This window comes from Halichoerus grypus, chromosome 10 (assembly GCF_964656455.1).
Source record: "Halichoerus grypus chromosome 10, mHalGry1.hap1.1, whole genome shotgun sequence".
Classification (NCBI taxonomy): Eukaryota; Metazoa; Chordata; class Mammalia; order Carnivora; family Phocidae; genus Halichoerus; species Halichoerus grypus.
In genome coordinates this window covers 83,434,004-83,448,301 of record NC_135721.1, presented here as the reverse complement: position 1 = coordinate 83,448,301, position 14,298 = coordinate 83,434,004, and the positions used below count along the sequence as shown (strand labels likewise).

General features: G+C 48.2%; 1 protein-coding gene across 10 annotated transcripts in view; it reads left to right on the top strand.

Annotated features, from left to right (window-relative positions):
* The window catches only part of NCK2 (NCK adaptor protein 2), a 149,011-nt gene that overhangs the window by 40,086 nt on the left and 94,627 nt on the right, over positions 1–14,298 (top strand). For 2 of the 10 annotated variants that reach the window (XM_036096581.2, XM_036096577.2), the window contains exon 1: positions 13,027–13,293. The exons of the other annotated variants lie outside the window; for them this stretch is intronic. The gene's annotated coding sequence lies outside the window, so the exon portion shown is untranslated. Of the gene's footprint in view, positions 1–13,026; positions 13,294–14,298 lie in introns of those variants that run through there. 10 annotated transcript variants of the gene reach the window in all.

Sequence of the window (14,298 nt, the reverse complement as noted above, 5' to 3'; positions counted from 1 at the left end):
CATAGAGCTGCCAATTTCTTTGGTATCAGCGTGACAGTGTCCCAGTGACCTGATGACCTGGGGCCCGCTGGGTCCCTTAAGTCAAGGGAGGGGATCCAGGACAAAGACCTAATTTCCCCGTCCCCTTCCTCACTCTGTGCTTGCCAAGGAAAAGAAAGGCAGGGGGAAGGGAGGGGAAGGATGGCCACATGCTAGCCTGTAACCATGACTGGTTTTAAAGAGAAGAAGCCCCCAGCACAGAGATTGCAGGTTGTAAGCCCCGCCTCTGACCCGGAGAAGTTGCTGTCTGGTTTCTCCCAGTGTGGAAGCCTCTCATTAGGTGGTTTCTTGCTCCTCCCACCTCTGGTTTTGAATAGTTTGAGGGGGAGGATGACTTTCCTGGTCTGATTGTTGGCCGACAGGCCAGAGAGTTCTGGCGACTAGTGATGGGCTCCCCTTCTGGCACAGGGGACCAGCACATCACTAGTGGGGGGCCGGTCATCCGCCTTCCCCTTGCCGCTAGTGTTCCCTTCAAACCAGTGCCATGCCTTCCGCCTCTCCACCTCAGGTGATGATTGGGCTGAAGGCCTTTTGAGAACTTGAGGGGAAACGCCCTACATACTCAGCACTCTTAACTGTGAAAGTTAATTTCAGTTCCACACAAGTTCTTACTTGAATGCTGGCCACATATGTTGTATGTTCCTATCACCCTGCTCCTGAATTCTGCTAGGGGCTAGTGTCTAGCTTTAGTACTTTTCTTTCTTTTTACTTGGTTGGAAAGTAAAACAGGTGGTTTTAAAATCCCCTGAAAGGTGGTTTTAAAATCCGCATGAGGGGCGCCTGGGTGGCTCAGTCGTTAAGCGTCTGCCTTCGGCTCAGGTCATGATCCCAGGGTCCTGGGATCAAGCCCCGCATCGGGCTCTCTGCTCCGCGAAAAGCCTGCTTCTCCCTCTCCCACTCCCCCTGCTTATGTTACCTCTCTTGCTGTGTCTCTCTCTGTCAAAAAAAATAAATAAAATCTTTAAAATCCGCATGAGATGTGCTAGGCTTTCTGCTGAGGCGGCTGGGGAAACAGCGAGCCTGAGTCTTAGCTCCTGCTGAATTAGCTCTAAAAGGGCCGTGGCAAGCCTTACCATGGGCTTTTCTCTAAAATATGCAGTGATTTAGGGGCACCTGGGTGGCTCAGCCAGTTAAGCATCTGCCTTTGACTCAGGTCATGATCCCAGGGTCCTGGGATCAAGTCCCACATCGGGCTCTTTGCTCAGCAGGGACCCTGATTCTCCCTCTCCCTCTGCCTGCCGCTCCCCCTGCTTGTGCTCTCTCTCTCTCTCTCTGTCAAATAAATAAATAAATAAAAATAAATAAAAATAAAATATGCAGTGATTTAAAACTGAACAGCAATAGCAATGAAAATGCTCTGAGTGGTGTTTAGAAATGCCAAAAGGGCCGTTTGTAACCTAGCCTGAGCTTGGTTGGTCCCCATCCCCTTGGGGAGCCTCGTAGGTTGTCACTAGAAAAGAGACTTTCCTGAACTTTTTTCTTGCGTGTGTGTGCTTTGAAGACCAGGCCTTCCCAAAACCAGGGAGATGCACAGCCTCCCCCACAGATTTGAGCTCGTGCCTGGTTAGCCCTGCTTCATGTAGCATGTGCTCGGAAATGCTGATGGCCACTTCAGGGAGCAACTGAAGCTCTTTGAAACAAAGAGCCCGGGTTTGTGCCTTGCAGGAACATCTTACTACAATTCAGTGAACCCCGGTCATGCATTAGGTACTTTTCTACCTATGGAGGATGAGGGCAGTGGAAGGTAGATAGTAAAATGAGGTCTGCAACGTCCTGGGGCATCCGACTCCCCGCCAAAGTCTCCCCTCTGCTGGTGGAGGGAGCTAGGTGGGGGTGGGGAAGGGGCACAGTGTGGCATCACAAATAATGATGCCCTTTTATACCATATTCCCTAATGCAGTATACGACTTAGTAAGATGCACTGAGTTTGCCCCAGCTCCTAATCATTTCTGACGGGTGCTTGGTAATTTGGTAAGTGTTCCATGTGTTGTGTGCTTTATGTCAGTTATATGCATAAAACTACGTGTGTTAGTAACTGTTGGTGTGGATAATGTTACTATTATTTTGGCAGTGTTGATATTTGGATTTTAATACATACTCATACCCATTGGGAGTGATTTTCTGTTGGCTTTTCTCTATAGAAGCTTTTTAATTTTACGTAAATGATTAAGTAATTTCTTTTGTTATTTCTTCAGAGCCTTGTACGTTCTGGAGAGCGTTGTTTTGTGGTCACTGAGTCTAGTGATTATTGCAATATGTTTCTTTCCTCAGAGATCTTCAAGTACTTGTCTGATCAGAGGTGTTTTCATGTCTTTGATCATGCTCTAAAAAAGACTTTTCTTGCTTTGTGCATGACTTTGCAACCATTTTTAAAAGCCCTCAAACTGCTAAAGTTGAAGAGAAAATCACTTGGTTCTTTATCCCAAGTTTGGCTCCCCGCTGCAGCTTCCAGGCCGCGGGGCTGTGGGGGTGTTGATGTGCAGGCTAGAGCCTGCTGGAAGGGTGGCCACCGTCTGGCCTGGGAAATAGCCCCCATGTTCCCAGAAACTGACTGTATACCTTTCCTAGTACCACAGACTCGGTGGCTTAAAGCAACAGAAGTTTATTGTTCCATGGTTCTGGAGGCGAGAAGTCTGAAGTCCCCATGTTGGCAGCCGCACTCCCTCTGACACCTGGAGGAGAGAGTCCTTCCTTGCCTCTTATGAGCTTCAGGTTACCTCAGGCTTTGGCGTTCCTTGGCCTGCAGCTGTGGAGCTGTGGTTTCTGCCCTCATCATCACATGGTGGCCCCTCTGTGTCTCTGGCTTCTTATAAGGACACAGTCACACTGGGTCAGGGGCCCCACCACCACGCTCTGTCGTGATGCGTGCCAGTGGGAGGTGGAAAAGGACGTGAATGCCAGCTTCCTCAGTGGCTGTCTTGGCTCTGCCTTGGCTCACTAGTGAGGTGCTGGCCTGTCCCTGGAAGGGGCTTGTCCAGCTGCAGTATGACAGGTAGACTCAGGCCACCATCACCACGCCGGGCCACTTGAGGGGGGAATGTGGTGGCATCTGTGGAAGACCAGCCTCATGTCGGAGAGACGAGAAGACGTTTAGCAATTCATGAGTCTTTTGCAGAGTTGCTTTAGATACATCCCTTTCCTGGAAACTAAAATATCACAGCTAACAAAAGGCAGTTTTGTCTTGTTTGACTTTCCTGAAGTAAAATGCAAAGTGTAAAAGTTGATGTCTCTTCCGTGACTCACAGCTTTGAATACTGCATCTTCTTCATCTGATCATTGTTTGGGTGACGGAGGTCTGCAGACTCCGTTCCTTGCGGGCCACGTACTCTGCCACATCAGCTCCGTTTACTCTCTAACAGAGAACAGAAACATATGTCCTTGTGCATCGTGAATTTCCAGCATGTAAGCATGAACAGAACTGAAGGCATACTTGTTACAGTCTTTGTAAAAGCAGTTTTAGATGTGAATGAGTCCTCCGGTCATTGATTCTGTTGAAAACATAATTCTGCTCTTAGGAAGACATGGCTTTTTCAGTTTACATCTTTTCTCTAGTTGATGTCAGAACTTCCTGGCTTATCAATCACAGTATGCTAAATGGCATAATTATGAGCCAGTGGGGACCCTGTGATCATTTAGTTGGTTGGTTGGTTTTCCATTTTTAATTAGTGAGGTGTTTGTTTTGTTTTGTTTTATTTTGTTTTAATTGCAAAAGTAACCCAGTGCACAAGGGCTGATTTGCCTGTAATCACCAGGATGGGGGCATGGTTAGCAGTCTCTGTATTAATTTGTTCCTGCTCAGATGTTACTTAGATGTTAACTGTTCTACAGGTCGGTGTGAGTTGCCTTTGGTAGAATTTTAGGTAAAAGGCAGAGCTAGTGGTTGAATGGTGCCCTTGGGTGGGGATTCTCTTGTGTCGCTCACATATAGGGTGCTTTTTATTTAGGGTAAGAATAGCTCGATGCGGAGTTGGCTCTGAGCTGGTCTTACTTGCTGGTTGTAAACTGTGCAAGTGGTACGTGCTAATTTGTATGGCCAGTAAGAAGTATTTCCCCCCCTGCAGATTGAGCTTGGGACGAAGGGGAGAGGAAAGGTTCATTTGCTTACATAGCAAATTGTTCCCGATTTCCTTTTCATGCCGGTAATGGTGGGTACCGCTTCCAATGAAGTGTGAAGGGGCATGTGACATTCACGAGCCGTTTCTACCATGTACCAGAAGCTGTGCTAGGAATGCATGGAGGAATGCACATCGTTCTTGCCTTCCTGTGTCCCAGCGGGTAAGGGCTAAGGGTATACAATGTGAAGAGGTTTTCGGGTTTTTACAACATAAGTGAGCTTGAATGTACTATTATCACTCATATATAATAATGCTAATCACTAACATTTAAATTGAGCATGGGTATGGGTCAGACCATTGTTAAGTGCTTTCCATAAAAGATTCTCACTTAATCTAGTGGAAACTATAGCACCTTCAAAATTGTGAACAAAGGGCATGGCATTTTGGCCTCTGGAGGAAACACCTATCTGCCTGCTCTGGGTCCAGTGTCCAGCTGTGTTCCAGGCCCTGGGGAGTGGGCTGGGTGACAGATCCGCATCACTAGTGTTTCTGACATTTCCCATTTCAGCATTCTTGTGATATACATAGGTATTTCATCCTATAAAACAGACTGCATAGGATATATGGCTAAAGGTAAGAAATTGTGAATGCAGGTGGACAGCCTCACAATTCAGAATGCTTTCTGGAGCAGGCATGTGGTTCTGGGTAATGTTGCTGGGAGCCTGAGGTGGCCATGGTGTTTGTGTGCCGGTGGGCACAGCACAGAGGGCAGTTTCCCCTCCCCACCGAGGAGCCTCTCTGGAAGCTTCCTTTTCCTGTGACGTCTGGAGCCATAGGACAAAATAGTCATAGTGTTGTCAGTGGGGAGGGACATGGGAATGTAATTCTTGATAATCACAGAGATAAAATTAAAGCGGAGTAAAAGTGACTCAATCAGAAGATACCCAATAGAAAGCTGAATTTTAATGCTGGCTGGTTTACCTCTCTTGACCTGAAAGGACCCACAGATGGGTTTCCCTGCCATGAAATACGGGGAGAGTGTAAACCAGCCGGGATGGAGTGGGAACTGCCGAGCTCATCTGACCAGCCCATGTCAGTGTCAGCTCAGGTGTCTGAAGCCTTCCTGCCAAGGCTGGGGTCACCCTGCTGTGTGCACAGCGATGTTTGCTATTGTGCTTTGTATGAAAAAGCCCGGGAGAACTCAGTCATATGCAGAACGTCACCCCTGGGCTAGCAGGAGGTTGGGCATAGGGTGCTTAATTCCTCCTAGTAAGTGCAATGTCTTTTTATTTATTTGTTCTTATCTGGCGTGCTGAAGAAAATGGATGATTATAGCTGGTAGCGATGAAATCCTTCTGGTCCAGAAAGACACTCCAGGGAGACACCAGTCATTTAACCCAGACCATTCTGTCCCCTGCACTTATTATCTTTTGCCTTTTTTTTTTGCATCTTTTCATCTATGTGTGTCCACCCTTTGCCCATCTGTCGATTTTCTCATTTACCTTCTGCTTTATTTGCCTTATTCTCATGTCCCTTCCATTGTACAGTTCTCTATCAGTTAATTAGTTCACTCATCCAGCCTTTTATCGATCCTCTCTTCTGTGGAGGGCTGCACGATTAGTGTTGTGGAGAGAAGGGTAAATGCAGACAGTCTCCGCACCTGATACAGGGAAGACAGAGAAATGTATACAGATGGCTCTGGTACCAAACAAAACGGTTATTTTGAGTCTGGGTAATAGCAACCGTCACCATTAACTGAGCAGCACTAGCTGTGTGCTGGGCCTGGCTGGGAGTTCTTGCCCATCTCACCTGGCCCTGGGAACAGCTAGTGGGCGTGGGGTACAGGGCGGGTGTGCTGGCCCACACTCGCCCCGGAAGCTCTCTGGATTTGGAGACTTTGCGGCCGGCCTTGGGGTTGGCCTTGAACTCCACTTGGGTCTGATGTCTGCTCCGCTGGAGGCACGGGCCGCTAGGGGGTTCCTTCAGCGCACGGCCTGTATGTGTGTTTAGGAGAAGGATGAATTGCCACAGTCCCGGGGCTGTGAAGGAGAGCTAACTCCTTTTGTAAAGGACCTGACGTGTGCCGGCCCAGGGTACGGCTCTGTGGAGGGCGGCAGCCTGGCCCTTCGGATTCCTGTCTCTACTGCTATCTCTGGTTTTTCTGCATCCTCCAGTCCTGGCCTCTGCCCTGTCCTCCTTCCCGCTGTCCCCGGGCTCCAGCGTTGCGCCCTTCCTAGGTCTCTTCCCTTCCCATGTGTCCTGGAGGCCAGGAGGGCTGCCTTCGGGCCCGCTGCCGTAGTACCAGCCCCTGCCTGGCCCCTCGTGGCTGAGTGGCCTTGGGCAGCTTCCCTGACCTCTGCTTCTCAGCCCCTCATTCTCACGAGTGACGCTCTCAGCGCTGGCCCCAGGGGACTGTCATCAGACTCAGAGGAGGGGACCCCCGCCAGGCCTCAGCTGGGCCTGGTGCCCTGCCAGGGCTTGGAGGATGTCAGTGTCCATGAGTGTGGTGGTTTGCGTTTTGCCTCTTGTCTGCGCTTTGTTTCGACTGTGCCTGGGTTCTGGTCTGGCCCCCCAAGGGGTCGCGGCACCTAGGCAGCTGTCTGTCCCTCCTGCCCTCCTGATCTGTGCAGCCTGTGGCCCTGCACCACTCAGCTGCCTTTCTCTTTCCTGGGTCCTTTTCTTCCTGCAGAAGGAGGGTCAGCTCAGGGCCATGGAAGGCGTGGACACCCCAACCCCAGGTCTAATCCTGTTGCTGCAGTTGCCTCGGGCCAGCTCCCCCAACTGGACCAATTTGGGCACCCCCACCCCATGTCCACTGTTGAGGTCATAGCCCCCCCCCCCCCCACGTGTCTGTGTTTGAGGACAGGGCCTCTAAGGAAGGAATCAAGGTTAAATAAGTTCCTAAGGGTGGGGCCCTGATCGGATAGGACTCGTGTCCTCCTGATAAGAGCGCCGGGGACCTGGCTGTCTCTCCACCACATGAGGACACAGCTAGAAGGCGAGAAGGCTGCTGTCGGCAAGCCAGGAACAGAGCTCTCAGGAACCACATCAGCCCACACCTTGATCTGGGACTTCCAACCTCCAGAACTATGAACACATAATTCTGTTGTTTCGTCCACTCCCTCTGTGATCTTTTCTTACGTTAGCCCAAGCAGACGAATACAGTGAGCCTCACTGGGCCCCTCACTGCAGGGGAGACCGGCTCCCCCCACCCTCCGAGGGCATCCTCGCAGCCAGCTTCCCTCCTGTGAGAAATGCCCAGCTCTGCTCTCTCGCCTTGACAACAGTGAGGAATGAGGGATGGGAAGATCGAGACGAGTGCTTTTTTGCTTCACTTTGGACCCCTGGCCGTTCCGTAGGAGAAACTCGTCTCCCCGTGTGAGCCCGGCTCCTCTGTGATGAGACTGGTGTGCAGACCCCTGGCTCACAGGTCGCTCGCTGGCCATTCGAGGGACCAGGTGCACCGAGTGGACTCCTGCCCCTCAGGGGCAGATTCTGCTTCGGACCCTGCCCTTCTGAGGTGGCACCTGCTATACGGGGATGCAAAAATGAGGACCAGGCCTGTAAAAGCTGCCAAGTGCTGACTTTCTTTTCACTTTGGTTCATTTGAATTTGGGGGGCTTGGAAGCGGGAGGAAGGAGACCTGTGCTGAATACAGTGAGCCTCAAATCAGCTACATGAGTTAGACGTCAGAGTTAGACACTGTCGCTGTCATTGGTTTAAAGGGTTTTGATGCCCTGGCAACTCCTACACCCATAAATACCCTCCGGTGGGGCAAGCCACTGCCTAAAAGTAGGTTCAGAGGAGAGGGAAGCTCTTCTGTTTGCCACCATTTCTGTCAGCACCATTTAGCTGATGGCCGTGCAGCCTGATGCTTAGCTTTCTTCTCTGCTTTGTGTATGCACACCCGTATTCTGTCCAAGTTAACTTTTCTCATTAACGGGGATGGATATTCTGAAACTACTATTGCTTGTCTTCATCTCTTAACAAGTACTGTAAGTAGTATTTACATGTATGTGTGTATCGTACTCTATAGGAGGGCGTTACCTAGGGTGTATTAGAGAACTAGATACGTGATAGAAGAGCTGCTCCTGCCCAGGGCAGATCTTACTAACCTTCCCCAAGATGCCTTCTCTTTTTGAGTTTTCTAGTTTTTGTTTCTTTTCTTTAAAAGTTCTTTATCCGTGAAATGTATGCTTTTTCCTAGTTTCCCTCTATTCCTTCTCTTCATTTTTAAATAGCTTTAACTCAGTAATAAGCCATTATAATTCACTACTCTGTGCTTCAAGACAGAAGCCCATCTGTATTAATTCCATGTGTTTTTGACAGAGGGAGATGGTAGTCAGGGCAGTGGATCTCCTATTTATTGACTTACGTTCTTTTTTTTTTTTTTTTTTAAGATTTTATTTATTTGAGAGAGAGAGAGAGAGACAACATGAGCAGAGAGAGGGGCAGAAGAAGAAGCAGACTCCTCGCTGAGCAGGGAGCCTGACTTGGGGCTCCATCCCAGGATCCTGGGATCATGACCTGAGCTGAAGGCAGATGCTTAAATGACTGAGCCACCCAGGCGCCCCATTGCCTTGAGTTCTTAAAAATGTATTCTAGTTGTGTTAATCTTTTCAGAATGCTAAGCAGATGTGGACAAGCTCCTCCAATTTAAAATATACAATGATTGTGATGTATCTAATGCATGCGTCTCTGCCAGGCTTTTCTTCCGCAGGCCCCCCAGAGACTGGCCGCAGCCCCCGCTGAGCTGCTCTGGGGAAGGAGCTGTCCTCTTCGCCTTCCTGGGTGGCTCGACCAGGACCTTCCCACAGGGGTGATGACCACCCAGGCCAAGGTTGCATTTGTACATGTACTTGACCCTGGTGCACAAAAAAAAGTTTCATAACATTTTTCAATGAGAAAAAATTACCCTCTTTCTTTTGATCCTAATAAGAGAGTTCTTTCCAATGGGAGAACTGTTTTTTGGGAGTCTTTTTGATGAAAATGATTCTCTTGCTAGATAACATCCTAATATGGGCAATAAAACGTGTCTGTGAAATGCATTGCAAAGCGTTTATGGCCTATTACAATCTCTTGTGAGCATCTTGCCCTGTGGTTCGTGGTTCTGAAACTAGAGTTTGTTCCAAATTAGCTAGAGGGCTTTTTGAGACAGATTGCTGCCCCCAGCCTCCTAGTTTTTGCCTCTGGAGCCTGGAGTGGGCCCGAGTAATTTACATTTCTAGGAAGCTTCCTAGTGTCTCTGCTGCTGGTCGGGCACGAGGGGAGAACCATTGCCCTGGCCACCAGAAAACATTGGCCACTAGCAGCAGTTAACTGAATTTCCACAGATGGGTGCTGACTTCTGTCTTCACTCCCGGCTTGGAGGAGGAGCATAGAATCAGAGCCTAATGCATAGTATAATCAATCGTGTGTTAAATGCAAATGAGCAGAAGTGGCTTATCTTCAAAACATCTTAATTTTTATTGCTTGTGCTATGTGAAATGTTATTTCCCATTTGTAGAATGGGAAGAATTAAAAGTTGATTTGTGAGCTAAAAATACAGTCAGCTCCTTCTTCATCAAAACCCATAAATAGGCCTGCACATTCAGACATAAAAGCAAACCATTAAGAAACAGTGCTCGTGTCCTTAGAATTTGTTGATCAGATTACAATTACAGACTCTCATTTCTTCACTTCCTGCAGCTTGTGTAACTGCTTACCACCTATTTTTAGGAGGTCTTGCACTGCTGACTCAGAGTGGTAACCAGTGCTGAGCTCTCTGCTGCTTGGTGCCATAAGCTGGCAGGTGGCCAGGCTCCTAAGACGGGTAAGGTTATATGCCTGGGCGCTGTGTGAGGTGGTGTGCTGGGGAGTGCGTCCCTGGGCAGGCAGCCTGGGGGCCCAGCCACCTCCCCTGGCCCCTTCTTGCTGCTTCACACACGTGAGAGGAGCCGTAGATGGGGTCCCCGGGTCTGGTGGTGCTGCATGAAGCTATCTCCCTGATGGGCTATCTCCCTGCCCCTCAGCCTCTGGCTCATCTTCATTCTCAGGCAGAGGGGCTCAGTGCCAGGGTGGGCTGCTGGAACCCCTGGCCTTTGGCTCCATTGTCAGCACACGTGGAAAGAAGTGGAGCTTGTCTTCGGTGGGCTCTGCCTCTGTCTTTAAGGCTGCGGTCCAGGTGGGCCTCTTGCCACCCGCTGATGAGCACAGGCAAGTCATGGGGGGGTTTTCAGCTCTGTGCTTTGACCTCTGACCCATGCCAGAGCAAGAGTCTGGATGGTCAGCCTGTGCTGATGAGGAAAGCTCTCGCCCACAGGGCTTCATAAGTAATCAGCCAGAATGAAACTGTCCTCCCTTTCATGATAACACACAGATACAAACCACTAGGATAGTTCTCTGGTCTAGTAGAACTTGACAAGAATTGGATGACACAGCTTGGGTGCTGTGACCTCCAGCCAGGAAACTTTGGGGGCTCCGGAAGTACCCTTGAGTAACATAACTGGAAGGGTGCTTGAGCCACCCTGAAGCCCGCGTGGCCTGGGGCTCAGCCATTCTGCACCTTTCTTTTCTCATTTGTGAAGTGAAGGGCTTAGAGCACATCTGTAATCCTTCCCCCATGAAGATTTAAATTCTAGTAATCTGTGAGAGAATGTTGATTTCATCTGGAGAAGCCTGGGGAAGTGATGTCAATTACAGCCACACTGATAAGAAATTGGTCTTTTCTCATCTCCCTCATTTAATCTCTTGTGCCTTCATTGCTTTGTCCTTGCCCCAGAGAACAGGGAATGGGCACGGGTGTAGGCTCCGTCAATTTCAGGGTGGCTGCTGTGTGGGGCTGGCAGGGCTGGGGGCTGTATGGGATGTGGGGGCTTAAAATACCCATTTAGTGAACACACCTTCTCTCCTCCCTCAGGCCTCACCAGCTGGCATTTTCCAGCAGTTTTATCTTGGCTTCATGTCCTTGGGATGTCCTTACTCTTTACTTGTGTATCAGCACAGTTTATTATATGTTTATAGAGTACTCTGATGGGCTCAGCTTCTTGGCAGTGAGGGACATTTCTCACGGACTCACTTTAAAACAGCGGATCACGGTGACCTGGCTGAGCGGGTGCTTGATAAATGCTTTAATTTTTATAATTTCACAATTCAGACAAACCAGTGCCGCACACTCTCACCACAGCCTGTGAGCCGGAAAGTGTACGTAGTTTGATCAGCGTGCAGATGACACAGCTGCTGTATGTGCTTTCCCAGGACACTAAAGGTTTCACTGTCTGTTGTGTAGTCCACAGCCGAATAAATTCTCACAATGTTATTGAATGAATGAACTGATTATTCTTTTTCTTGGGGGGGTGGAGTTCAAATTACCAAAAACTTAATGTTTTTGGAAGTATATTCATAAGCAAAAGGAAGAGCCTTAATATCTTAGCAGTGGATGGTAAAAAGCAGGCTTATGGGGCGCCTGGGTGGCTCTGCCAGTTAAGCGGTTAAGCGTCTGTCTTCAGCTCAGGTCATGATCCTGGGGTCCTGGGATCGAGCCCCGCATCAGGCTCCCTGCTCCACGGGGAGTCTGCTTCTTCTCCTTCTGCCGCTCCCCAGCTTCTGTGCTCTCTCTTGCTCCCCCCGCCCATATTTAAAAGAAAAAAAAAAAAAAGGCTTATGAGTGTGTCAGAACTCTTCTTCTACCCAGTCCTGCCGCACTATGTGGAGAGACCGAGGAGATTTCAGGAGCTGGGTTCTGTGGTGGCCTCGCTGGCCCCTCGCTCTGGGGCCTGGGGTTGCTCTACTAGCCTTCCGAGGGAGAAGGTGGTTTGGAGCCTGTGGGTTTCTGAAGGCCCTTCAGGCTGCCCTATTTTTTGATGTTCTGGACTCTCATTTGTAAGGTGTGATTTCCTTTTTTTTTTTTTTTAAATACTATTTGAGAGAGCGCGCCCTCTCACACAAGCGAGGAGAGGGGCAGAGGGAGAAGCAGACTCCCTGCTGAGCGGGGAGCCCTCCACGGTGCTCGATCCTGGGACTCCAGGAATATGACCTGAGCTGAAGGCAGACACTTCACGGACTGAGCCACCCGGGTGCCCCTAAGCTGTGATTTCTTAGTTTACAGGATAATCATATTCAGTGTAGTTTTTAAAGGTAGAATCATAGCATGAATCCTCATGAATATCCATTATTAGAACTTCAGCACATAGTTCTGAATGGCCAGTCTTGTTCCATCTGAACTCCTGCACACTCCAGTGGCCTATTTTTGTAGCAAATCTGAGATATCAGTTCATCTGTAAATATTATAGTAAATACTCCAGTAACTAATTTCTTATTATTACCAAACCTGTAACTACTGTTCCAATTTCCCCAATTATCTCAGACCCTTATTGCTGTTGAATGGTGTGTTTGCTTTCTCCACCCTTTCATTTTTTTCCCCCACGGCGATTGATTTGTTGGAGAAAGCAAGTCTTTCGTCCTTTGGGTTTCCCACAGCTGCAGCTTGCTAACCAGACCCTCACTCGCCATGCCCACCAGCCCCTGTGTTTCCTTCCTGTAAGCTGCTGGTCAGATCTGGAGCCCTTTCTACTCTGATTTTCAGGCAAGACTCCATCGTGGGTGGTGTGTGCTTCAGGAGGAGGGCATGAGAACAGACAGCCCTGGTGATCACCGCCTCCATCCAGAATTCATCAGGGTTGCAAAATGATGCCATTCTGATCATGTCCTTCCTTCTCTGTTTCCTAGCCAGATGAGGAGAATGCGCGGCTGTTAGCCTGAGGTCCACTTACGCAGGAAAGTCTTGCCTTTTCTTTGGCAGTTCTCAGAATAAATAGTTCTGGTTCCCCAGCATCCTCCACAAGCCACCAGTGAGGTGGTTTGCTTGTGTGTTTTTAGAGACATTATGAGCTCATGATCTAAGGTATTTCTGGAGCATTTTCTTTCATTGCGGCTGGCATCCTTGTTATGCTGAGAGTGCCCGGCTGCAGCCTAGCTGGGCTGCTTGAGCTTGCTTCTGTGTTCCGTTGCTCATGCCCAGAGTCTGTGACGTCATCGCCACTGAAGGCTAAGGGCTGTCGTGCTTCGGGTCCGACCGGCTGTGCCCACCCCAGGCAGAGGCCCACATTTCAAAGACCGTGGTCCCATTAGGAGGAAGTGGAATTTGGGGACTGCAGTTTGGGAGTTAGGGATCATTGCTTCCAGACTGATTGTTGGATCTGGGCCTTTTCAGTGGACAGAGGTGGGTTTGTTCACTCGTTTGTTTTGGTTGGTTTTCTGACATAATCCTCTGTAAATTCACGCTGATATTTCTAATTGAGAATTCGAATTACAGCATATTTTACTTCTTTGGTTTTATATTTGTATCACTTTTCTCTTAGGCTGAAAGTTTTTCTCCCTAGGAACATTGGCGTAAGAACTTATTTGCTTGATTATCTTATTTATAGACAACACATACATGTTTAGAATACCAACATTTTTACCAACCATATGAGTAGTGGAAACGGCAGAAGATATCTTTGTCCTCAGGGTTTATCCCTCTAGGGAAATACAGTCAAATTACTGTGTTTCTAAGTCTTTTGGAATAATGTCTCTCTCTGTTTATGTCACCGACTCAATATATAATTTGGTTAATTGGTTTCCATTCTGCTTTTGATTTTTAGGACTTAAAAAAGTTAATATTGGTTTATAGTTACATAAACCATTTAGATGGTTCCAGAGCCAGAAGTGTGCTCAAAGTCTCATTCTGTATCTTCAGGCTCTGCTCGCTCAAGCCCTTTCCATCACTATTTGTAAAAAGATGATTTTTTTCCTTCCTCCTTTTATTTATTGCTTTTTAATGCAAGCACAGACATACATTCATACAGTTGTATATTTGTTTTTAATATTTCTCATTTTCTTAAATAAACAATAGCATGCATCACCCACTTTTCCAAAGCTAGAGTTTAGAGGTTGTCTTCTAATTATATGGCATACTGTGACTTAGTTAATCATGACACTGAGTTTAACTGAATGTGCCATTTTGGAAGGGGTGATTATAGCAACTGCTGTCTAAATATTTTAATCACATTCCAGAATAGTTAGAAAATACATGAATATTCCTGTCTTATTTTTGCTGTTTAAAAAGAAAACAACACAACTTGGTCTACTTAATTTACATGTATTCTAGTTCAGTGTTCTCAGCGGGGTGATTTCGTCCCTCAGGGGACATTTGGCAATGCCTGCAGTGTCTGGAGACATTTTTGAT